The following is a 25,819-nucleotide window of genomic DNA, read 5'->3' as shown; positions in this document are numbered from 1 at the left end:
AAAAATTGCACCCAGCAAGCATGAGGCGAGATTATCAACTCAGTTTAATCCATTTATTTCAGTGAAGCCATACATATTTCCACAAGGAAAGCATCTAACCCATAATCGGCCATCCAGTATGTCTACACTACAGAATTTTGTCAGAAAATATTTAATATTACAGCAATAAGTTAAAGGTGTGGTTAGGTGACGTACAGGTACAAAACACACTATTTATGGGGATTTTTTACCTAATTGTGATGTGTAGAAGAGTAATTTAGGTCTCTGAGCCTTGGGATATTTTGCTGGGGTTTAAGACATGGTTTAAACCAATGACATACGCAACAGGAATCCATTGTATGTCTGTAGTCTTTTAGGTTTATTAATGAAGTTGCTGCTGTTTGCCTTTGCTTATATTTGTATTCTATTTATTGTTTGATGGCTACAGCAACTGCAAAGAATAATCCTATTAACCTCAAAATCTACTTTCCCTGTTTTTTATTCCTTTTGTCTCTTTAGGCAGCATGGTCTTTGTTTATTTTGTATAGTTTTATGGATTTTTTTAAAGTTTCTTAATGTAATATTGTGGCCTAGGTGAAAGGAATGATGCTTTGCATTTTACTTTGAAGACTGTGTATTTCAGGAAGGTAAAACTCTTTTTGGAGTGAGTCATTGAAATAGCACTGTGTCTGGCACACATTTTGTGAAAAAGACCAAGGAGAAAAAGTGTTGGGAATTGAGGGGAGCCCAAGCTGTTTCATATAGATGCAGCCAAACAGCAATTTGGTCAAGTCCATGAACTACTAATTAGCACTTCTATTAAAACAACAACATACACACTGATGACAGTAATTTCAGTTATGGGAATTACCATGATGTAGGAAGACTGAATAAGAAGTTTTCTGTAACTATTTTACTCTCTGTGGAGAAAGTGTTCTTGTTATCACAATTAAAAAATATCCATGATCTTCCAGTGACTGGTTTTACTAGCCTAGAACTGTAACTGTAACATCTCTTCATGAAACAGACAGAAAGGATTAGATCCCAAAGAGCTAACAATGCAAGCTGGAAATAATGATGGCTGCCTTTTGGGAAAAAAATATATGGAAACTTTAAAGAGGCTCAAGAAAGAAAAAGGAAAAAAGGCACATATCTGAAAAAGGAAAGTGGATATTTTCCATCCAAAGTGGGATTATATTCCAAATATATAGAACGGTATGAAAAAAAAAGTGTAGAGTTGATTATTTTCTATTACATGAATTCTACTTCTTTAAACTCAGGAAACTACAGACCGGTCAGTTTAATGTCTGTCCCAGGGAAGATAATGGAGCAGGTAATTAAGGAAATCATATGCAAACACTTGAAACGTAATAAAGTGATAGGGAATAGCCAGCATTGGTTTGTGAAGAACAAGTCATGCCAAACTAATCTGATAGCTTTCTTTGATAGGATAACGAGCCTTGTGGATAAGGGAGAAGCGGTGGATGTCATATACCTAGACTTTAGTAAGGCATTTGATATGGTCTCGCATGATATTCTTAAAGGTAAACTAGGCAAATATAACTTAGATAGGGCCATGATAAGGTGGGTGCATAATTGGCTGGATAACCATAGTCAGAGAGTTGTTGTTAACGGTTCTAAATCCTGCTGGAAAGGGATAACAAGTGGAGTTCCGCAAGGGTCTGTTTTGGGACCCGTACTGTTCAATATCTTCATCAATGATGTAGATATTGGGATAGAGAGTACGCTTATTAAGTTTGCAGATGATACCAAACTGGGTGGGGTTGCAACTTCTTTGGAGGATAGGGACATAATTCAAAATGACTTTAGCAAGTTAGAGAAATGGTCAGAGGTAAACAGGATGAAGTTTAATAAAGAGAAATACAAAGTGCTCCACTGAGGAAGAAACAATCAGTTCCATACATACAAGATGGGAAGCGACTGTCTAGGAAGGAGCATGGCGGAAAGGAATCTAGGGGTCATAGTGGACCACAAGTTGAATATGAGTCAACAGTGTGATGCTGCTGCAAAAAAAGCAAATATGATTCTAGGTTGTATCAACAGGTGTGTTGTAAGCAAAACTCGTGAAGTCATTCTGCCGCTCTACTCTGCACTAGTTAGGCCTCAGCTGGAGTACTGTGTCCAGTTCTGGGCACCACATTTCAAGAAAGATGTGGAGAAATTGGAAAGGGTACAGAGAAGAGCGACAAGAATGATTAAAGGTCTAGAGAACATGACCTATGAAGCCAGGCTTCATGAACTAGGCTTGTTTAGTTTGGAAAAAAGAAGATTAAGGGGGGACATGATAGCGGTTTTCAAATATCTAAAAGGGTGTCACAAGGAGGAAGGCGAAAATTTGTTCCTCTTGGTTTCTGAGGACAGGACAAGGAGTAATGGGCTTAAAGTGCAGCAAGGGAGGTTTAGATTGGACATTAGGAAAAAATTCCTAACTGTCAGGGTGGTCAAATATTGGAATAAATTGCCAAGGGAGGTGGTGGAATCTCCCTCTCTGGAGATATTTAAGAACAGGTAAGATAGACATCTGTCAGGGATGGTGTAGACAGAGCTTGGACCTGCCTTGAGGGCAGGGGGCTGGACTCGATGACCTCTTGAGGTCCTTTCCAGTCCTATGATTCTATGATTCTATGAAATGTAGAAACTTTTTAGGGGTACAACAACTTCCACAAAAACAATAGTGACCCACACAATCACTTTTATACCAATACTTATGTCAAGCCCATGTGTGACACTAATTTGTTCCACTGAAGTAGGTTACCTTAGTTTTGCTTCCAGTATTATATATGTTAAGGGCTGATCTTGAGTAATACATAACAGTTGCTACTCATAGGAAACGTAGTTTAGCTGGGAAGCCCACTCCATATAGAACAATGGATGTTCAACTATGACTCCCATGAATCATCATGGGAGAGAGATGTATCAAAATTACTGTACTTCAGTTTTCAGCTGAGATTTTGGTGTTGATTTTATTGAAAAATTAAATGTCAGCTTTTCCACAAAACGTACAAATTTTACAATAATTGTTTTGTCATAAATCCAATTTTCCATGTTTATATAAAAATATACCTGGAAATATTTAACTGAACCCTTTTTAGGAACAATGATAAAGAGGGCTGGGACAATAATAACAAAGTGGAAAATCAATCAGTTAAATATTTAAGAAATTGTTCAAAGCCAGTCAATATTTCTCATGTTTATCTCTTCTTTTTAAGATGCAGTTCTTTTCTGAAAAGTGACTAAGTAAAATTAGTCCCTTCTTATTGAACTTATCTGTTCTCCCATTCATTAGGTAATAAGTGATTTAGTTGCTTTCTTTTAATTTCTCAGTAGGCTCAGAAGTGCTTTTTAGGTTAAACACAAAACTCATTTTACTCCCTTTATGTGTAAACCTACATGATAAAAAAATCAGTATATTCAGCCAGCCAAAGATCATATATTTAATATGGCGCATATTTATTTGTATAAGATTCACTTTCTTAGGCATCATTGCAATTTTTCAGAATTTGTCTAGATAAGAAAGATGTCTATTTTAAGAATATTTGAAACTTAAGTCTTAGTGAACAGTAACTATGGTAGGATATTGTGTAATTTGATCAATTGAGTAATATTTAATTTTAAAGAAAGATCAGCCCAAGTACTTAAACTTATTATCTATATAAAAGTAATGAACAAAGTCTAGGTAAGAAACTTAATTAAGAAAACAATACACCATGTTACCATATAGTTATCCAATCTCCTGGAACAGGTCCTAGAAAAGATACTCCCAGGCATAGTTTGTTTTCTTGCATACAATTTTGGTGACTAATTCAGAAAACAAGTTAAGAATCTGCCTAATTAAAAACACAATCTAAGGCCCCTTGGAGTCATTGAGAGTATTTGCATCCTTAAATGTAGGCACATGCTTAATTTCCTGAGTTGCAGACTAAGTAGGGTAACCAATATGAAACATGGCCATGGCCCTGACTCAAACTTATTGTCAGGCAAGTACTTCAGTCCCATTGACTTCAAATGGGGTATAAGTTCCTGCTCTCAAGGTACTTACACAGTTCCAATTACCATAGTAACAGAGTGCCTCATGATCAGTAATATATTTATTCTCCCAGTGCCCTCTGAGGAAAGGAAATACTATTATCCCTATTCAATAGAGGTAAAACTGAGCCACAGAGGATATGTATGCACACAAGCTCAGGTCTGTGACACAGCAGGGATTTCAAACAATGTCTCAAGTCTTAAATTAGTGCCCTAACCACTAGACCATCCTTGTGTTACAAAACGCACAAAAAAAATACCAGAGTGCATCAGACTGTGTCCATCTGGTCCACAATCTCACCTCATTAAGTGGTCAGAACCTGAAATTTCAGAGGAACTTGCTAGAAATGCCTCTGTTGGAAGAAATGGGGTAATCATAGAATCATAGGGCTGGAAGAGACCCGAAGAGGTCATCAAATCCAGCTCCGTGCCCAAAGCAGGACCAATCCTAAGCAAGAAGTAATCTGTTTCCCAAGAAAGTATCATCTTATTTCATAATAGTTAGAGACTGATTTAAACTTAAAGTATGAACTTCTAAAGTTGGTTGGCATTTGCACAAGGAAATTGAAACGAAACACAATTGAGGAAAACGAAACACTAACAAACAAAAATCCCCAGTACCCTACTCCACAGCACGCATTCCCTCACAGGGAGAGGATAAGAAAACAAACAGCATGGAACACATCTAGACATATTGCTTAATGCACCTTTGGAAGATGCTCATATATTATCGTGATGAGAGTAATATAAAATATATATAAAATAGAATAAGGATAGGTCTATGCACATGTTCTAATAGAGCGTGTGTTTAAATGCTTTGCCTTGGGGGCCTGTCACCACAGCCTGTCACCACAGAGTAATATAAATACACAAATGGGAAAGGTGACCCTGCACCAAAGGGAAAAGTAGACTCCTGCCTCACTCTGGATATAATGACATAAACCATCCTATTTACAGAATTTAGATAACAGTTTAGTACAACCACTTCATATAAAGGGATTAAAGTGAGGGAGCAAAATAAAATGGAGGAGAACCAGGTTCTGAGTTGGTTCCAATCAGGAAGGCTCCAGAGATTTCAATTTTGCTCCAGAAATAATGATGGGATAGTTCTCTGTTCTGTGTTGTACAGTAATTCTGGCTAGATGATCACAACAGTCCCTTCTGGACTTGGATTCTGTGGAATAAAGTCAATAAGACACAAGTGTGTGCTTACAGGCTTTTACTAATAAGGCTGAAATGGCTCCTGCGCTTAACTGCTTTGGTGAATCAGGAGGTAAATTAACATAGTCTGGACAGGGTGAGAGCTAATTCCCCATATTTGGTAACATGGTAGATTTGACCAGAAGTGTTGCATTTGTTCATCTTGAAAGATTTCATTTGCTCACAGAAAAAAATAAAGATTAAAAAGAAATTAAGGCTGATGAGGAACCTAGAAGTGTGACCTGACTCAGCAGACAGGGAACAATGATGTATTTTTCTAAAGATCAGATCAACAACACAATGACTGGGTTGTTCATTTTGGTTTTTTTGGTTTTCTTATTACAAGTTTCCTATCATCCTTTTCCCCAACCACCCACATATGTCCTTCAATTTATAAATGAGGATCCATTTCAATGAGAGCAGGCTACAATATAACAAGTATTTCTAGTATTAAGAATCCTGTTAAGTAATTTGGCTGTAGAAAATAACAAGCCCCAAAGAACCTGAGCTACTAAGAATAGCTGAAAAATAAAATTCAGAATAATCTACACTAGTGTAAAAGTTGTTGCAGGACTTTTAATGGTGACCCAGTTGTCAAAAAAGAGGAAATGAATATATTGTTTTTTGCTGAGAGATCGAAAAAGTTTTTCAATTCCAGTTTATATTTCCAAACAGAAAATTACCACTTGGGGAGATGGACTATGACAAGCCTATTAAAATAAAAAATATCAAGACACGTAAATATATCCTAAAGGGTTTCACCATATAACACAATAGCAGGCGTCTCACTTGACAGTTTTCCTTTCATCAGTGAGATTTTTTTCATCATAAAAATTGAGAGTATAACCTATTTTATATATAACAAAGAAATGTCCAAAATCTTAAATCTGAAAATATGCCTGATCTTATTGTATGCAACCCTGACATAAAAAGATACTACTTGTATGTAACATTTCAAAAATCACCTCTGAAAATAAAATGTGTTCATGAAGAGTCTACACATTTGAAATCCCTCTTGCATGCTATTTTTTTAGTGACACAAAGGAATGGAAAGAAAAAAAACACACCACCTAAACTTGTGGTTATGTTAACAATAAACCATAATGCAATTTTCAACTTTAAAAGGGCATGGCTAGATTTTCATGAGGAACTCTGATAGTACAACTGTGACACAAGAGTGGAGCTGGATGACATGTACTGACTTAACACTGATGTTCAAATATTCTAATACTAAGTAACATTCACAGTTGTAGGAAAGAAGTTGTGAAGCATGCAGAGCTCTCTAAGGCTATGCCTACACAGCTTCACTCTTCCGCAAAAGTCTATGCAAATGAAGCGTGGATAAGCATATCTCATTTTTTCAGAAAGAACAGCTCTTGTGCAAGAAGGGGTTTTTGCGCAAAAACTTCTTGTGCAAAAATGGCCCCTAATTATTTATGCAAATGAAGGGTGGAAATATGCTAATCAACACTTCATTTGCATAGGCTTTTATGCAAGAAGAGTGCAGTATAGACGTAGCCATAGGGTGCATCTACACAGCAACCTAAACTCAAAATAAAATATGCAATTTATGCTATGTAAATTGTGTATCTTATTTTGATTGTATTTCGAAATAGCTTCTTTCTAAATTTGGCACATCTACACAGTGCCAGATTTTGAAATACATGCTATTTCGAGACATCCCTTAACCCTCATGGAACCAAGGTTACAGGGATGCCAAAATAGCACATTTGTTATTTCAAAAAATATTTTGAAATAAAAGGCATGTTTATAAGATGCGGGCTAGCTATTTCGGGATATCTCTGGTATCCCAAAATAGCCCTGCTGTCTAGCCATACCCTATGTGTGAATGGCTTTTTTTCTCTTGATAGGCATTGAATTATTGTACGGAGGGGGGGCAAAAGAGGGAAAGATTGACATTTTTCTATTAGTTATAAGAGAACAGGACAATAATAATGAGGTTTGATTTTTTTAAATTCCATTTGCCCCACTACCAAAAATATATGTTTCAGTTTTTAAATTAACAAACAAGTAATTGCTTTGCTTAAATAAACAAACAAGTAATTGCAGTACCCCTGATAGATTAGTGATTGCTGTGAATTTGGAAGAGAAGCTATATTAGCATTCTCAAGATCTTCCAATTGTATGGTCTCATTTTCTGGTTTAGCCTCAAGCAACTCCCTCATTCATTCCTCAGCTGATTTCTTCCAAAGCACTATGTTTATCTTTCAGTTCATTACCCCAATTGTGAAATTCTGTAGTGAAAAAAGTTTGTTGCCAGTGAGTCTTTCATCTTTATTTCCCAGATATCATGCATATTTTAATGGTTGCTTGAGAAAGGGCTGGATGACATGTCATGGAAAACATTCCATGGAAAACATTCCATGGAAGTGTTATTATGCACAATCTGAAAGTTGTTCCATAGATTTTGTTTTTCCTAATCAGAAGCTTTGTTTCAATCCTTGAATTTAAGGTGTCCTCAGTCATTAAAAACATAATGTTGGCACCTGGCTGAAAAATAAGTTCTCTGTTTACATGAAAATTAAATTTAAAAATTCTTCCTCCTGTCCAAATTTTTCAGAAATACCTATAGTTAATGATTTTTGTCACATGGAATATTAGAAACAAGGAAACTAAGCAATTCTGATGAAGAGTCTATAATAATTTAGCATTTTCATAACATTTGTTTTCTTTAACACACACACACACACATATATATATATATATATACACATAATGAAAAACAAAACAATGCAATATGCAAACCATTTAAACAATAATAATAATAATAATAATAATAATAATAATAATTTATTATTATTATTATTATTATTAAATCCAGGACAAAGGAACATAACCATCTTATATATAATTCAGAAAGTCTGTCTGTCCATCAGTTTGTTCAAGAATTTCTACTTAACAGTAAGAACTAGGACCACCAAATTCAGAATACAGCTTCCTGATATCATAACTTAAAGCAAGGTAAGAATTTGATTGCTCCAGGAAAATGGGATATGCCTGGAATGGGATTGCTTCTCAGAAAATGCAGAAAAAGGAGGTGAAAGGGGCTGTCTGGAAACACCCAATGCCTCCCTTCTGGGACTGACTCAGCCCCAACCATCCCACCCTGAAGGCTCCCTTTAGGGAGGAGGGAGCTTCCCTTATTTCATACAGAGACATTGATGGCTGTTCCCCTTCATTAGGGAGTGAGTGGAAAGTGCACAGTTTACTGCATTCCTCACGCTGGCTGGGGAGTGCAGAAGGTAGACGAACTCAGAGCTGCCCCAGTCAGGGAACATGAATCCCTGCCCTGGGTGTGCCCTCTGGAGCTGCAGTGGCCACAAAGAGGCACTTCTCACCTGATCTCAAGCTGCTGGAGTCTCCTCTCTCCCGAGCAAAGCCTGCACACTGAACCCTTCATCCCTAGCCTCACCTCAGAGCAATGATTTAAATGAAGAAAAACAAACCTTATTTGCGTGAAGGATCTGAGCCATGCCGTGTAAATCTTCTAGTACAGTAATAAACATGACTAGCTCTCATAAAGCACTTTTTGCTCATAGATTTCAAAACACTGGAACCAATGGCTATGCTAATTAAACAAATGGGAAAAATTAACAATGGCAAGATAATATATGTATTTAAATGTATTTCCATATAAAAAAGTCACTTTTTGACCTAATTATGAAGTATGAGTGCCTGTTTTGGTAGAAAATTAGTAGAAATCTTATTTAGTGGCTGTCTCCAATACCAGATCCTCTTACATAGCATTTTTTCTGTGTAGAGATCAAGTGCAGATCTCTTCAGAGAAAAAAATGCTATGAAAAATTTCAAATAGTGGGTGTTCATTATCAAATGTTACAGATGGGAATAATTAAGTGCAGAAAGAAGTGAACTACCCAACATTACAGAGCTAGTCAGTTGCATACCTGGGATCAGGACCATCGTGGTTTGAGCCATTCTTTCTGGATGATGGAAAAAGGCCCATACATATCTCAAGACATTTTTACTAGTACAGGCATTTTCCCAACTAAAGTATGTAACTAAGAATGGGTGAAACAATTGGTAAAGCAAACAGAACCTCAGCCCAAAATTTGAAATTAACTGATTAATAAATGCATGATGGGATTTCCATCCAAAACTGAAAAACAGCTAATGGCCTGGAGTTAAAAAAAAAGGAAATGGAGTAAAAGGTCTCTAAACTTGCTTTGAGATGGAAAGAATTAGGAGATTAGTTTGCCTAAAGACAAACATGGAGACAGGCAACTGGATTGGTTAATTTGCGGAGAAGGAAATAATATGGAATATGATGGAGTGGGAAGGAGAATGATGAAATCCAGTGGGCCAATGAAATCTTGAGTGTTCTAGCAGGGCCCAAACCAAACATTCTGGAGCTTTTCCAATCACATCCACAGCATGAGGTTTTAATGGAATTGCAAACTGAGGGTGGAGAGGTGAGCTACCTTGTCTCTCTCACTATTATATAATAGCATCCAGCTATATTCCACTTTTCCAGAGGGAGGAAGACTGAACAATAAAAACAGTGCTTGCAATAATTCTTGCCTGGCTATTAACAAGGAGAAAAATTGTTCTCCTTGGCATCTGAGGATAGGACAAGAAGCAATGGGCTTAAACTGCAGCAAGGGAGGTTTAAATTGGACATTAGGAAACATTTCCTCCCTGTCAGGGTGGTTAAACTGTGGAATAAATTGGCTGGGGGTGTGTGGAATCTCCATCACTGGAGCCATTTAAGACTAGGTTAGACAGATACCTGTTAGGGATGATATTCTAGACAGTGCTTGGTCCTACTGTGAGGGCATGGGACTGGACTTGATGACCTCTTGAGGTCCCTTCCAGTTCTATGACTATGATTCTATGATTTCAAAGGTCACAAATATGGTTAATCGTAGCATTTCTGTAAAGAGGAGAGAAGGCACAAAAATCTCCCACATTGTGCCAAGGTCAGTCACAGTACCCATGCCACAAAGCCCTCCGTTCTCCTGTGGGGTCAATCCACCAGAAAGACAAAATTGGGAAGGAGAGAGGACTGTAGCCAGTTCTTCCACTCCACAGGGTCTTATGTGATTGTAGAAGGGAACTATTTCACATCGATGGTGCTTAGTGCACACTCTCCTGAATGCTGAGCTCCTAAGTTACAATATCTCCCTCTGTGCGGGACAACTCTACACTATTTCCTGAAAAAAATTAGGAAGAACAGCTCTTGCACTAGAGGGGGGTTTTGCACAAAAAGGAGCTGTGAAGATGGCTCCTTTTTGTGCAAAAGCCTCTTGTGCAAAAATGGCCCCTAATGAATTATGCAAATGAAGCATGGCAATATGCTAATCCACGCTTCATTTGCAGAGGAATATGACAGAGGTCTATAAAATCATGACTAGTGTGGAAAAAGTGAATAAGAAAAAGTTATTTACTTATTCTTACAATATAAGAACTAGGGGTCACCAAATGAAATTAATAGTCAGCAGGTTTAAAACAAACAAAAGGAAGTTTTTCTTCATTCAGCACACAGTCAACCTGTGGAACTCCTTGCCAGAAGATGTGCTAAAGACTAGAACTATGTCTAGACTGGCCCCTAATTCTGGAAAAGTCATGCAAAGCAGGTAAATCAGAATAGGGAAATCCGTGGGGGATTTAAATATCCCCCGCGGGATTTAAATAAACATGTCCGCCGCTTTTTTTCCGGCTTGGGGACTGGCGCGATCCTCCGGAATAAAGCCCTTTTCAAGTAGGAATAAGAGATCCTCCGGAAAAGGGCTTTATTCCGGAGGATCGCACCAGTCTAGACGCTTTTTTCCGGCTTTTCTCCAAGCTGGAAAAAAAGCGGTGGACATGTTTATTTAAATCCCGCGTGGGATATTTAAATCCTCCGCGGATTTCCCTATTCTGACTTACCTGCTTTGCATGACTTTTCCGGAATTAGGGGCCAGTCTAGACGTAGCCTAGGACTTTAACAGGGTTCAAAAAAGAATTAGATAAATTTATGGAGGTTAGGTCCATCAATGGCTGTAAGGCAGATAGGTAGGAATGGTGTCCCTTGCCTCTGTTTCTTTGGAGGTGGGTAACAGGGGAAAGATCATGTAAGGATTACCTGTTGTGTTCTCTCCCTCATGGGCATCTGGTATTGGCCTCTGTCCACAGATAGGATCCTGGGCTAGATGGACCTTTGGTCTGACCCAGTATGGCTGTTCTTGTGTTCTTATGTTAAATTCCATGTGATCATGCTGACCTCTAGTGGCCATTGCCCATGGATGATAAAAGCCCAGTGACTTTAGTCACTATTAAAATGCTGATAACTTATTTGATAAGAATTATCACTACTGTGTTATTCTCCTATACTTGGTATAGAAAGGTACCCTGAATTCCTTGTGAGTGGTAAACATAGAGATTGACATTAAAATGTTTAACATTTATGTAATAGATAAGTTATGCTTGTCTTTGTGGGACTCCTCTGTATCAATCCTGCTAAACAACTACATTTTGATAGGGAACAATCACTGTGCTTTTACACAAGTATTAATGTCTTACGTGTAACTGCTTCACTATTCATATAGAAATGTGCCAGTAAAACATTAGTAAGTCTAGAATGCTAATATTTTAAGTAAAAAAAAAAATCTCCATGGCAGATAAGGGAATGATTAGGAGAATGATCTATTCCCCTCTGCCGAGTCCATATGCTATGTAAAAGGTACACTGCCATTACAATGCTAAATAAATAAATAAATAAACTGCCCTATGCTACCTCTACCTCTACTCATTAGATTTCCATGCTTCAAATTGCTCTGAAATTATTATTTCCTGACATTTTACATCATTATGTAATGAGACCTCTTGACTTATAATGCAAATGTAATGAAAAACAGCACAAGAAATCAATTTCTTTTCTCGAGCTTAACACAGATTCATGGTAAATGTGGGTTTAGTTCTGACTCTTTTCATAAAATCTGTTATGTTTTTAATACTTTCATAACTTCCTGTGTCTTGTCTTATACCAAGGAATGAAAAAATGCATTAATGGATTCATTTATATCTTTCCACTTCCAAGAAATCCTGTAATATAGATCATGAAGAAAAAAAAAGAAGTATCTTTTTTAAAAGCAAGTTATTACTTGACCTTGCTCTAACTGTAACAAGAAACTTTGCTTGGAATGTTCAAAGACACCTTACAGTATCCTGACAGAAGCTTGTAGAAAAACCTCAGAAGGGGTTTAAAAATTAATAAAACTCCATTTCTCTCAAATGGACCTAAAAAGAGTGATGGCAATATCAGGACCCTTTAATCTGCATTAATAATAGTTAAATTTTAAGATAAAAATGCTAGAAATTAATATTAGTTTAAATTTAGAAAAATCCATCATGGCTGACCAAAATGACAGATACAGGAAGAATGAAGTGCAAAATTATATCTCTGAAAGATACAGAGTGATAAACTGGAAAAATCCTTTAGATGATGTCATAAGAAAATGACAGACTGGTATACATGACTCTGAGTCACAGTCTTAGGATTGGCAGATACTCATATAGGCTAATAAATCATGATAATAAATTGATCCTGAGACTAAAACTAGCATATAAGGCTGACAGCTAACATGCTAAACTTGTAGTGGATTTGGGTGGAGAACAGAAACAAGACATCTGCAAAGAAATGAATCCTCCTGCAAAGAGCCTTGAACAGAAGGGGTGCATGTAGACTACATGGTTTCGTCGACGGAGACATCTAAAGTAGTTTATTCGGCATAGCCAAAGAAGCGGGGATTTAAATAATCCCCGCTTCATTAAAATAAAAATGGCCACTGCTCTGTGCCGACAATCAGCTCATCCAGCACAGTGCGGCAGTCTAGACATGGCGCGGTCGACAAAGGAAGCCTTTCTCAACCACTCCGGTATGCCTCGTGAAACGAGGTTTACCAGAGCAGTCGACAAAGGCTTCCTTTGTCAACCACGCAACGTTCAGACTGCCACTCTGTACCGGATCAGCTGATTGTCGGCACAGCACGGTGGCCATTTTTATTTTAATGAAATGGGGATTATTTAAATCCTCACTTCTTTGACTATGCTGAGTAAACTACTTTACATGGCTCTGTCGACAGATCCATGTAGTCTAGACGCACCCAAGCAGAAGTAGCAGCAGCAAGAGAACCCTGGTAATGGCTGTCATGGAGACTCAGCCAGACGATTTTGCCAGCAGCAACTATCAAACAGCTTAAGTGACCAACAGGTTTCTGTATCTGCCACCAGAGAACAGCTTTGACATCAGCAGCAACTGACAACATCAGACACGAAGTGAACAATGCTTCTTTTTCCAGAGCAGAAGGACCATTATGGCAAGTCAGAGGAATAAGTCTGATCTTTTTTTCTACCTACTGATTTAAGAGTGGATGGGTTCGATGTGTAAATGAAGCTGGATGCCTGTGTGCTCAGTAAGACCTTCCCCTAACCATCTGTTAAGTGACTGGTCAATTCTTCTTGGACATTAAATGTTATATGTTAATTATTAAATGTGAAATGTCTAATGTTAAATATTAAATGTTACAGTTAAGTAAATATATTAATTTATGAATACAGTGGTGATTTCTCACTTGTGTGTCTAGAGGCCACGCACATCACATTGTGTTGATTATGGGATTAAATTGAGACCTTTGTGTGTATTGAACCTCTCTATAGGTTGGCTATACTGAAACCCCTGTATTTCCTCTACAGGCACGTCTAGACAGCAGGGCTAAAGCCAAAATAAGCTACACAATTTGAGCTATGTCAATTGTGTAGCTTAAGTCTAAATAGCTTATTTCAGCTTTTGGCACTGTCTACACAGCAGGAAGTCCAAGAAAGAGCACGCTTCCACCAACTTCCCTTACTCCTCGTAAAATGAGAGTTACAGGAGTCAGAGTAAGAAGTACTCAAGTTCGTCATTATTTTGACATGTCAAAATAACTGCTTATAGTGTAAATGTAGACTATGTAATTTCAGAATAACATCAGTGATTCTGAAATAATGCTGCTGTGTAGACATCGCCCAAGTGTTAAATGTCTTATGTAGTCTGTGCCATTTATTTTTCCGTGCTGCTCTATTGTTTGTAATTCTAAGGTGTTTTTTTATGTCCTATGTATTCTTTCTTCCTTTGCTAATTTTCCTATAACTTCTTATCTCTTTTAAATAAATACTATTTCTGCTTTCGAAGAATTACTGCTTGTGTATCCATTCTTGATCAGAAGCGAATATTCATTTCCTTTCAGGGATTATGAAGACTAGCTTGCCTGGAAGCCTCTGTGGGTCAGAGACAACCCCCCTGTAATACTTTGGTAGTTCCTTTAAGGTAGATAAAAACCTTGCTTACCCTTATTTGATAAATTAGATAAATCTGTAGGCAATATAATCAGCGTTTAGATTTTAGGCTAGCATAATAGCAATTTGAAAGTGCTCTACAGAGGAAAATTGTGTTTTTTCTAACCTCTACATCCTCTGGTCATCTGTGAAATATATATTGGTGATGGTAGAACTTCAAAAGATCGAAGTTCAGATAAAAATGCCACAATTTGGAGGCTTCAAATCAAATCTGAATCTTTCTTTTACAAAATCAGGCTAAAAATCTAAGCAGATCTTCTAAGATGTTCAATACTTTCAGTTCAAACTTGTCTGGAAAGACCATCACAACAGTGTATCCTATTCTACTTTAGCCACGAGCTTTTGTTCCTATCTAGAAATGCGAGGTCCATGAAAATACAATATTAAAAAAAAAACCCGCAACCATTTGAAATTCAAAATAAAAGCTTGTGTTCAGTTTGGTTCACACACCTTTGTGAAGTCTTAGGTTGGTCCTTATCTGAACTAAATCTGTTTGCTCATCCACAATCTTCATATTTGTACTTTTTTGTCTGTATATGAATGTATACCTGTAAACATTCGAAAATGCTTTTGTGCATGGACGGAAGAAAAGTTAATCTTTAACTTAACATCTGAACATTTGCAAAATAGGTAAAAGCTCCCTTTCAAGATTGTATTTTCTTATATTTTACTCCTTATAATCTATTGTGCTTCAGTTCTCCATCTCTAGCATAAGAATGTTAGTAGCCTCTGTGTCACAAGGGTTTGAAAGGATACATGCATTAATCAGTGTGTATAAAGTACTCAGTACTGGAGGGGTAAGTCCCATAGAAGAAGCTATATATAACATAAGCAAGCTGGAAGGATTATTGACAGTTTCTTCATGCCTTAAGGAATTCTGACAGGAATAAGATCACCCCTGCTGGGTGGGCAGGCCTACCACATGTCACATATTTTATAGGACAATCATTCATCTGCCTTGAGTATTGCACTGTGTGCTATCTCCACCCACCAAGCAAACTGGGCTGTAGGAATTTATAATGTATTGTCTGAACTTCCTTCTATGGACACTACTGACTGCGGCCTCTGTCTCATCTTTGCCATAAGAACATAAGAATGGCCATACTGGGTCAGACCAAAGGTCCATCTAGCCCAGTATCATGTCTTCTGGCAGTGGCCAATGCCAGATGCCCCAGAGGGAGTGAACAAACAGGGAGTCATCAAGTGATCCCTCTCATGTCACCCATTCCCAGCCTCTGACAAAGGCTAGGGACACCATTCCTACCCATTCTGGTAATAGCCATTGATTGACCTAGCCTCCATTAATTTATCCAGTTCTTCCATGAACCCTGTTAACATTGTGTTCTTCACAACCTCTTCTGGCAAGGAGTTCCACAGGCTGGCCATTTGCTGTGTGAAGAAAAACTTCCTTTTGCTTGTTTTAAACCTGCTACCTTTAATTTCAATTGGTGACTCCTAGTTCTTATGTTATGGGACCAAGTAATTAACTTTTCATTATTCACTTTTTCCACACTAGTCATGATGTTATAGACTCTATCATATCTCTCCTTAGTTTCCTCTTTTCTAAGATTAAAAGTCCCAGTCTTTTTAATCTCTCTTTATATGGGACCCATTCCAAACCCCTAATAATTTGTATTGCCCTTTTCTTAAACTTTTACAATGATAATATAAGTTTTTAAGATGAGTTGAACACATACTGTACACAATATTCAAGATATGGGTGTACTATGGTTTTATATGGAGTCAATAAGATGTTCTCTGTCTCAGTTTCTATCCCTTTTTAATGATTCCTAACATTGTTTGCTTTTTTGACTGCCGCTGCACATTGAGTGGATGTTTTCAGAGAACTCTCTCTATCTTGAGTAGTTATAGCTAAATTAGATTCCATCATATTGTATGTATAGTTGGGGTTCTTTTTTCCAATTTACATTTATCACCGTTTCATTTGCCATTTTGTTGGCCCATCACTGGCTACGTCTAGACTGGCATGATTTTCCGCAAATGCTTTTAACGGAAAAGTTTTTCCATTAAAAGCATTTGCGGAAAAGAGTGTCTAGATTGGCATGGAAAAGCACTTTTTGCGGAAATGCGTCCGTGCCAATCTAGCCGTGGTTTTGCACAAGAAAGCCCCGATCGCCATTTTCGCCATCGGGGCTTTTTTGCGCAAAACAGTTTTCAGCTGTCTACACTGGCCCTTCTGCGCAAATGCATTTCTGAAAAAGGGCTTTTGCCCGAATGGGAACGTCAAAGCATTTGCGCAAGAAGCACTGATTTTGGACAGTAGAACTTCAGTGCTTTTGCGCAAAATCAAGCGGCCAGTGTAGACAGCTGGAAAGTTTTTCCATCAAAGCGATTGGTTTTGCGGAAAAACTTGCCAGTCTAGATGCAGCCACTTAGTTTTGTGAGATCTTTTTGAAGTTCTTCACAGTCTGCTTTGTTCTTAACTATACAGAGAAGTTTAATATCATCAGCAAATTTTTACACCTCACTGTTTACCCCTTTCTCCAGATCATTTATAAATGGATTGAATATGATTGGTTCCAGTATGGACCGTTGGAGGACACCAATAGTTACCTTTCTCCATTCTGAAAATTGACCGTTTATTCCTACGCTTTGTTTTCTGTCTTTTAACCAGTTATCAACCCCTGAGAGGACCTTCTTATCCCATAACATCTTACTTTACTTAAGAGCTTTTGGTGAGAGACCTTGTTAAAAGTTTTCTGGAAATCTAAATACAGTATATTTACTGGATCCCCACATGTTTCTTGACCCCCTCAAAGAACTCTAGTACCTTAGTAAGGCATGATTACATTTACAGAAACCATGGGACAATTTCTCAGATTTGTCCCTAAAAAGAATGACTCAGGTTTCGGAATCTCCCAAAAATTCTCAGCCATAAGAATTCATTTAGTTTCTCTGCAATGACCTTATAGTCTTTAATAGTTCCTTTGGCATCTCGATCGTCCAGAGGCTCCACTGGTTGTTTAGCCAGCTTCCTGCTTTTGATGTACTTAAAACACATTTTGCTATTACTTTGTGGCTATGTCTACAGTGCAAGTTTCTGTGGCAGAAAATATGCTAATGAGGGACTCATTAGCATGAGTCGCGATGTCATTAGCATATTTTCTGCTGATTCTTTTTGCGCAAGGGGTTTTTGCACAAAATGAGGCAGCGTAGCTACTTCCGTTTTGCGCAAAAAAAACCTTTTGTGTGAAATCCTTATGTCTGGAGCATAAGGATCTTACACAAAAGGCGGGCTTTGTGTAGAACAGAAGTGGCTACACTGCTTTTTTTTCACAAAAACCCCTTGCGCAAAAAGATTCTGCAGAAAATATGCTAATAACATCACTAATGACCCTCATTAACATATTTTCTGCCCAAAAACTTGCAGTGTAGACCAAGCCTGAGAGTTTTTGGCTAGCTGTTCTTCAAACTCCTCTTTGGCCTTTTTTATTATATATTTACACTTAATTTGACAGAGTTTATGTTCCTTTCTATTTTCCTCACTGGGATTTAACTTCCTCTTTTTAAATTATGCCTTTTTATTTCTCATTGCTTCTTTTTCTTGTGTTAAGCCACAGTGGCACTTTTTTGGTTCTCTTACTGTGTTTTTTAATTTAGGATATACATTTAAGTTGGGCCTATGTTATAATGTCTTTGAAAAGTTTCCATGTAGCTTGCAGGGATTTTACTTTTGTCCCTGAACCATTTAATTAACCTCCTCATTTTTGTGTAGTTCCCCTTTCTGAAATTAAATGCCACAATGTTGGGCTGCTGAGGTGTTTTTCCCACCACAGAGATGTTAAATTTTATTGCATTCTGGTCACTATTTTCAGTTATATTTACCTCTTGGACCAGATCCTGTGCTTCACTTAGGACTATATCAACAATTGCCTCTTCCCTTATGGGTTCCAGAACCAGCTGCTCCAAGAAGCAGTCATTTAAGTTATCAAGAAATTTTATCTCTGCACCCCATCCCAGTCAATATGGGGATATTTGAAATCCCCCACTATTACTGAGTTTTTTTATTTTGATAGTCTCTCTAATCTCCCTTAGCATTTCATAGTAACTATCACTATCCTGGTCAGGTGGTCAATAAAATATCCCCACTGCTATATTATCATTATTAGAGCATGGAATTACTACCCCGAGATATTCTATGTCAGCTTCTTCAGGCTCAGTTTCCATTGCTGAGTGCAGCATAGCAAATAGTTGACAGGAGGAAATCACGAAAGGACAGCAGAAGGCAATGATCATCCCCTGAGATCTACGAATGTCCTGGAGGAAAGAAATTGTACCCGGGGCTACATAGAGGAGTATAATATAGGAGACAAGAGTGCAAATCTTTTCTCTGCCACAGACTTCTTGTGTGACCTTAGGCATGCCACTTAATTTCTCTGTGCCTCATGTTTGTAAAATGGGAATTATAACAATTTATTTCCCCCCATTCTTTCTGTCTTGTGTATTCTTATCTGTCACTGTTAAGTGGTCTAAGTGCCACTACATGGGACAGTGAACCACACCCACTAGACGTGTGGGTTACAATAGCACCTAGCACAATGGGTTCTGATCTTGACTGGGACCTCTTGGTGTTCTGTAACACAACTAAATAATAATATCATTCTTTACCCAGGATTCTTGCTTATCTGCCTGATGTTTACCTGACTACATATAAAAGTTTAAAAGAATTCTCAACAGGAAGCTTTTTCACTATGTAACCTCGAAGTCCCTTGGCTTGAAATGGTGAACCAGCTGAAATGGTGAACCAGCCTCATGGCCAATTGGAGCCATGAGGCTGTGTGAGAATGGACCCTTTAGGGAAACAAAGTGGGGAAGTCTGCTAGTTGCCTTCCGAAAGTGGGCCCATGGAACAGTTGCTTTAAAATATAGCAATGATTGAATAAATGACTTATGTTGTGGTATAAGCCACATGATTTCCCCCCACAAACTATTTTCACATTATAGGGGGGAAAATCAAATTATGCATTTTTATGTCAATATTCCATTTGAAGTTTTGTCTACATTGACATTAATAGCTGAGAGATTGACATAACATTATTCTATGCATCCTTTGAATAAATTATATTATGTAATGATTTCTACTAAAATTAACATATAAATGCTTTAACAGAGACTCTCCACTGTATATGTAGTGCAATATCTTATGAAGATTTTATTCAGGAATGAAACACAACTATTGCTGCTATTAAGTTGAACAGCAGAAAATCCTCTATGGCTTTTTCCAGAGTTTACAAAACAAACAATAGTTTTTAGTAGACAAATGTTCCCATATGGGGATTCCTAATGGAATAAAAGATACAGTAATGTATTTAAAAATAAAGACAAACACATACCTCTAGAGGGGTGGGAAAGCATTAGTGATATTCAGCTGTACAGAAGCATACTCCAGTTTACTTTTAGATTTTTTAAACAAACTCATGCTAGTCTATTTTTATCACAACCAGGGTTAAGATGTAGAGTTGTGATACAATCATCCATTTCTAAAGATAAGTGTATGGATTTGGCTATTACAATGTTATTGCTTTAGACAAAGAGTGGGGAACATATGGCTTGTGGGCCAGATCTCCATCTTACTTTGATCTCACCCATAGCTAGGCTCATGCTCCAGCCTTGTGGCAAGTCTCTGAGCGCCACCTCCTGCCCCCCCACACTTTTTTTTAAACTAACTTGTGCATGGCCCTCAACTGTTTTTTTCTCTGAGTTGGTAGCCCCTGACAAAAATGGTTCTTCACTCCTGCTTTAGACAGAGGGGCAGCATGGACTAAAGGACAGAGTCAGGAGACATCAATTTTGTTCAAAGCACTACCATCAACACACTGGGTGACCTGCAAAAAACTTTACTTTACTTCTCTGACCTTTTTATCCTCTAAGACTTTTTTTGACATATCTAATTAGACTGTAAATGTGTACAGCCTCTAGCACAATGAGACCACAATCTGCATTGGGCATTGAGGTGTTACTTTGATATTATTAAATATGTAGGGAAAAGGAGAAATATTATGAACATGAATTGGCTCATTCAGTGTGGGTACATCTACACTGTAGAGTTATTTTGGGATACTAGAAGTGTTCCAAAATAGCTATCCCGGGTCTATTGAAGCAGCTCCTTATTTTAAAATAGATTTCAAAATAATGGGTGGCTTATTCTAACGTCCCAGTAGGGTTATGGGGAATTTCAGAATAACGAGTTATTTCAAAATTTGGTGCCGTTTAGACCACGCCAAATTACAAAATAAGCTATTTTGAAATAAACTTGAAATAAGCTAGGCAATTTGTGTAGCGCAAATTGTGGAGCTTATTTTGAGCTAAGAGTGCTGTGTAGACAATACCCTCTGTTACTAAACCTATTACAAGTAAATGGCCACCCACAATTCTGCTTCCTAATAAATTGTGTCATTCATATGTAAACCTAACTTTCCCTGTACAGAGCAGGTGTTTTCTTGCTGCTTTAGTGCTCAACATTATTGGCAGCAGAAACACTGAATCATGAAGCTAAGATGATAGGCTGCTTAATAAAAGATCCAAGAAAATTACTCCCACATCCTTTCAAGTTCTTTCATCTGTTGAGCCCTCCATTTGCCATGCTTTTTAAAAATTTTGTCCTGATAAACATCAGCCATGTGATCTAAACTGCAGCCCATTCCTGGATCTACATAACAAGGACACAGAGATCAACAGTCAGCCAATTATTGTGCAGCTAGCTAGCTGTCTGAGGCATTATTGGTCTTGAAATGGATTAGCAGCTTAACAACCGGGATTAAATCTGTTGTACTTCACTGGCTCTCTTTATTTATCCTTTAATGTACAGTCACCACCAAACCCTGAATATGAATAATTATCATTAGGTGCAGATAATATGCTCATGTATTTAATTCTGTAACCACATTAATATAGCTGATCTTGTTATTTTCCAGAACCTCACTATTTTATAAAGCCCAATAATTTCAATAATCACAGTTGTCTCTTAGTTTTCAGCCAAGATTTAAGCACTCTCATGCAGTCTCATGTTATTAATGCCTCATTGTTTTAAAATATATTTCAATAGGTTTATTAGTATGTAGACCTATTATAAAATTACATAAACTAAGTTAATCAAAATAAATGATGAAGGTTTATTAGTATGTAGACCTATTATAAAATTATATAAACTAAGTTAATCAAAATAAATGATGAATGTACAAATGCACACTTTATGATGCAGAATCCTTCCTCGTTTGGGGTTTTTTTCAATTATGTTTACATACTAGAAATTCACAAAGTCTCTAATTCAGCCTTGGTGCTTCTAGACATTTAGATTATTTATTTATATAGCATCATATCAGTGCTTTCCTGTAAAATAGTGGCAGCCAGAATCCACCAAAGCCACGAAAGGTAAAATCCCACTCCAGACATCTGGTCCCTTCCAGATCCTTTTTTCTGGCAGGTTTCAAAGAGGTAGTTGTGTATAGTCTGTTTCAGCAAAAACAACCAGGAGTCTGGTGGAAGTGAATTGTAGCTCACAAAAGCTTATGCTCCAAGACTCCAAAAAAATTTGTTAGGCTTCAAAGTGCCACGGGACTCCTTGTAGTTTTTGTTATGGTATTTTCTTTATTTGCTTACAAACATTTCAGAACAAAAGAACCCTAAAAGATTCTTTATTGGAACACATGGATACATGCATACACATACACACACAAGCATACACCTCTCCTGGCAGCGCAGGATTTTACTGGGATCCCCTGGGTCAGATATAGGAAAAATAATTCACTAAAGGGTGGCATGTGAGGTCTCTATTGAAAGCTAATTGCCCACTGGTCATCATAATCATTGTAAAATGTATGGCTGGATGATATTTGAGTAATTATATTTTGAAAGTTGTTTCTTTCTCTCTGCCTGCTTTAAGAAAGTATCTGACACAGATATCAGATAGAAGGTAGCAGACACATACCTCTGTCTGGTCATGTATGTACATCTTACAATGGATGGATGTTTGTATAATAAGCCAGGTGCTAATCAAGAGATTGAAATCTCCAAGGGTATGTCTAGACTACATGTCTCCGTTGACAGAGCCATGTAGATGAGTTTACTAGACATAGGAAAATGAAGCAATGATTTACTTAATTGCCACTTCATTTACATAAAAATGGCTGCTCTGCTGTGCCTATCAGCTGTTTGGCCACCCAGCGGGGCAGTCTGGACGCGCCACAGTCGACAAGGGAAGCCTTTGACGACCTCTCTGGTAAATCTCATTTCATGAGGCATACCAGAGCAGTTGACAAAGACTTCTCCTGTCAACCGCGGTGTGTCCAGACTGCCCCGCTGCGCTGCCAAACACCCCAAGAGAGGAAATTTATAGGAAGAAATAAAAAGCAGGAGGCTTTTTATAGGAAGAAATAAAATTTATAGGAAGAAATAAAAAGCAGAGTCAGTGGATTTTGGGGTGTATCTGTGGATGCAGAGGTATATCCTGGATCCTTCACTGAGGAAACAAACTAACAGCAGGTCTGTGTTACAGAGAGCCATAGCCAGCCCCTCTATAAATGTTATATGAATGTTGCTTCATTGGACAGGGCAGTATCCAGTTATGTAAGTCAAGGTTTTCGAAGGTGTGTTATGATTTTTTTTACCTATAACCATTTGTTTCCACTACTCTTACTAGCTGTCACTTGAAATTCTGTACTTCCTTATATATAAGTTCTGTTAATAATCAGTACATAAGATTACTAGCTATCTCATCTTACAATACAATATTCTTCCTTGTATAACGGATAATGAAAACAAATCTGCTCGCTAGAAGTTTATACTGTATATGGAAAATGACAAATGTAAAGCAAGGATAAGTTCATTTAAAATATACCCTAAAAATCCTCCCAAAAATCCTTGAATATTCAATTTTTTTCATATTATGTGTGTCATTAGCAATAAAGAATGTGACAGGCAAGCAGAGCTGTAAGAAAGAGATCTTTATTCAGTATGATGGGAAGCTAGAGTAACAAACAAAAGCTCTAGAGTTTCATGTGCAAGCAGCCTGAGCCCAGCTCACATTCCCAAGTCCATTGACACCACAAAACACTAAGGATACATCTAAACAGCAGTGTTATTTCTGGAATAATTTATGTTATTCTGAAATAACGAAGAGTGTCTATACAGCAAGCCATTATTTCGAAATAAAGGTGAGCTGGAGGACTTCTGTAAATTCTGACTCCTGTAAACCTCCTTTTACAAGGAGTAAGTAAAGTCCAAGAAAGAGTGTTTTTCCTTTGTCTTCCTGCTCTATAGACAGCGCCATAAGCTATTTTGACTTCAGCTACACAATTGATGTAGCTCAAGTTGCGTTGCTTATTTTTACTTTTTCCCTGCTGTGTAGACATGCCTTAAGTTCCTTGTGATACCTGATCCCCATTCTCCAATCTATTTGTCATACTATATATAGTACTTAGGAGTTTTCAGGCAATCAGATGACTAAACATTCCTATCATAAAAAATGTGATCGCAATTACAATAAAATGGCCAGTGCCACTTGAGAAGATGTTCTCATATGTAGAATTTAGTGTGTTCAACTTGAATTTTACAAGTACTTCTAATCAGCCTTGGTTAGAGTATGGCACATGACATTAATAAAAAAAAAGATTTGCTCTTTGGTGCATAAGTTTACTGTAACATAACACACAAAAACACATAACAGATTTCATAAGTTTGTAGGACGAATAAAATGAATGATGCACATGAGTTCCAATTTACACAGCTCTTAAAAATCTGTCAACAGTTTATGAAATGTTTTTGCTCTGTAGAAATATCAGCAAATGTTATCAATCTGCTGTCTGTAGCCTATGTGCAGCTGGATCCTGACCTATTGGGCCAAATCACACAGGACACAAACTTTTCCCCGAGTAGGTGAGCCTACCCCATATCATCAAGAGGTTCATTGTTGCTCATTTTCACTTTATTTTGCAGAAAGAAGTTTTGTGTTAGTTGAACCCTCTGATCCAACTGGAATTATCAGATTTTTTTTCTTTTCATCCCCATTTCTATCAGACTATGGTAGGTAGGTGCCTAATAATTTATTACGTTTAGTAATTCTTCCAGTTAATGGGAGCTTCCTTGTTATTATTTCATACTTTAGCTCTTACTGCTATATCTCTGAGAGAAGGAAAAACCAGTTGAGATAAGAATCTTTTCATATCAGAAGTGAGAATTAGTCTCATTCAATTATAGACATGACAAAATTATAAACATAACTATATTCTGGATCATTTTAGCAGTTTTCAGGTATCTAAAAGGGAGTCACAAGGAAGAGGGAGAAAAATTGTTCTCCTTGGCCTCTGAGGATAGAACAAGAAGCAATGGGCTCAAACTGCAGCAAGGGAGGTTTAGGATTTCATCACAGATGGATAGTGTAAGAGAAGGCAAGTGAGGCGTGAAATATAACACCAAAGTTGCAGGCTTTAGGAAAAAGGAGACTGGCAGTACTGTCAACCTTAATGGAAAACAAAGGTAGAGGGGAGGTTTTAGGGAAAAGACCAATAGCTCATGCAGCATTTAAAGTATGAGGAAAGAGACAGGAGAAGAGCAAGAGAAGGACAGGGACATGAAAACTAGGAGAACATCTGATAAAGATTGATCATTCTACAGTGTCAAGAGCAGCAGAAAGTTCTGGAAGGATGAGGTAGGTACTTTGAAATTTGGCCAGGAAAGGGTCACTGGAGACTCTTGTGTGAATGGTTTCAGTGGAGTATAAGGACTCTTTGGCAGACAGAGTGTCACAAGGTACACTGAAAATAATTTAGTTACAATATGGCAGTGTAACTACTACTATAGACAAACCATTAAATTAGGGCGGTGCTTAATGGGAAGAAGCCAGTTCAAATGGGACATGTAAAATAAGGGTAACATGTAGGAATGCTAGTAGTTGGGAAGGAACAGAATGAAGAACACAGATTGGGGGTGGGGCAAACGTCTTTTCTTGTATACAGGCAGTCCCCGGGTTACGTACAAGATAGGGACTGTAGGTTTGTTCTTAAGTTGAATCTGTATGTAAGTCAGAACTGGCATCCAGATTCAGCCGCTGATGAAACTGACCAGCGGCTGACTACAAGAAGCCCGAGGCAGAGTTGCTCTGCCCCGGGCTTCCTGGAATCAGCCGCTGATCAGGTTCAACAGGCTGAATCTGGATGCCAGTTCTTACATACAGATTCAGCTTAAGAACCCCAGGCGTCCCCAAGTCAGCTGCTGCTGAAAC

At 37.7% G+C, this 25,819-nt stretch overlaps 2 protein-coding genes across 2 annotated transcripts in view; one reads left to right on the top strand and one right to left on the bottom strand.

Moving 5' to 3' along the window:
* Positions 1-25,819, bottom strand: part of CNTN5 (contactin 5) — a 1,036,023-nt gene that overhangs the window by 865,328 nt on the left and 144,876 nt on the right. The gene's annotated exons all lie outside the window — the stretch shown is intronic.
* LOC149525960 (protein CFDP2-like) overlaps positions 1-25,819 on the top strand; it is a 197,387-nt gene that overhangs the window by 58,954 nt on the left and 112,614 nt on the right. The gene's annotated exons all lie outside the window — the stretch shown is intronic.

The sequence above is a fragment of the Pelodiscus sinensis genome, chromosome 1, assembly GCF_052426305.1.
Source record: "Pelodiscus sinensis isolate ZL-2025 chromosome 1, ASM5242630v1, whole genome shotgun sequence".
Classification (NCBI taxonomy): Eukaryota; Metazoa; Chordata; order Testudines; family Trionychidae; genus Pelodiscus; species Pelodiscus sinensis.
This window is presented reverse-complemented; position numbering and strand designations above follow the sequence as displayed.